Source organism: Phyllobates terribilis, unplaced genomic scaffold, assembly GCF_046119375.1.
Source record: "Phyllobates terribilis strain yellow unplaced genomic scaffold, ASM4611937v1 Scaffold_859__1_contigs__length_599566, whole genome shotgun sequence".
In the NCBI taxonomy this organism is placed as follows: domain Eukaryota; kingdom Metazoa; phylum Chordata; class Amphibia; order Anura; family Dendrobatidae; genus Phyllobates; species Phyllobates terribilis.
In genome coordinates, this window is record NW_027363619.1 from 411760 (window position 1) to 413352 (window position 1593).

The 1593-nt window shown below is 42.3% G+C and overlaps 1 pseudogene; it reads left to right on the forward strand.

Annotated features, from left to right (window-relative positions):
- The first annotated feature begins 312 nt into the window (after positions 1-312).
- Positions 313-1323, forward strand: LOC141240584 (C-X-C chemokine receptor type 6-like; annotated as a pseudogene).
- The last annotated feature ends 270 nt before the right edge of the window (positions 1324-1593 follow it).

The window sequence follows — 1593 nt, forward strand, 5'->3', positions numbered from 1 at the left end:
TATAGCACCTCATGTAAGATAATAAAAACGTATGCTCACCTCCTGGACCATGAATGTTGGTGCTGTGTCTACCAGCACTCACATGACATTGTTACAGGGCGTCAGTGCTATGACAGAACAATGGCAGACATTGCATCGGTCGAGGAGACGAGTATAAATATATTTTTCATTTTTCATTTCACATTTGGCATTTTAATATTTAAGAAGGCTTGTCTTACCTGACTTTCTGAGCCTGCTCTCCTGACAGAGAGAATAACTGCAGATCTTACTATCACTACTAACAACTAATTACCTCTTTCCAATTACATACAGATGGGCGCTGAAGACTACCCACAAGACTACAATAATATGAATGATGATAATCATACAGTCGATGACCACCCTTGGCTCCACAGCTTGTTCTCACTCATTGCCTATTCCGTGACTTGTGTCCTCGGACTTATAGGAAATGTGCTCATTATACTCGTGTTTGTGTTCTACGAGAAGATAAAGACTCTGACCGACACCTTTTTGGTGAATTTGGCCATTGCAGACATCTTGTTTCTGCTCACCCTCCCATTCTTGGCATATGAATCGGCACATGCCTGGGTTTTTGGAGACTTCCTGTGTAAGATCATAAGGATCACATACAGGGTGAATTTATTTACGTCCATGCTCACGCTCACCTCAATCACATTTGACAGGTTTATTTCTATCACTAAAGTCACTAAGGCAGCTAAATACCAGGTGACTAAACACAAGTGGCGGTACGGGGTGTGCGTCCTCCTCTGGACCCTGGCTTTGCTCCTTTCCATTCCCCAGTTCATATACAGCAACAGCCGTGACCGGAAGGAATGTTTTGAAGAATACTACCCTCCCATCATGGAGATCGTGGTGGTTTCATTCTAGATGACAGTGGGATTTCTAATTCCCTTGGCCTCAATGGTGCTTTGTTACAGCTTTATTCTCTGGACCTTGGTTAATGCCAGAGGCGTTCAGAAGAGGAAGTCAATGAACATAATTGTGGTCATAGTGGTTGTATTTATAGCTACACAGTTGCCTCATAATGCCCTTGTCCTGGCTAAAGTCCTCAATAAGGGATTCACATCAGATTCCTTTACAATTACGAGCGTTGTAATGGAAGCTATAGCTTACTTCCACGCTTGTCTCAACCCTGTCCTGTACTTTTTTGTTGGTACAAAATTTAGAAAGCATTTTTGGAAAATGCTGAAAGGTTTAGGTCTTAACCGGATGCAAGATGAAACCACAGATCATCTGCGGACGACTGATGGAGACTCCAGAAACGTTTCTGCTTCAATAAACATCTGTGCAACAAGCGTGTAAATGGTTTCTCGGGACGAGCAGACACAATTATGGCTGACGAGTGAAGCAGTTAAAGAGTTATTTCTATTATTGGATAGTGCTTGTAAAAAGTAATCCCTTTGTAAATGTTATTAAAAGGTAAATTGCAAGCCATTCTTGTGATATTATCACTTTTGTTGACAACTTGTTGCCTTGGAGACCGACCACCACTGCTACAGTAAAGTTCAGGATCCATACCGAACACCTAGTGTCCGTGCACAGACCCCAAACACGGACTTCTCCAGGAAGTAT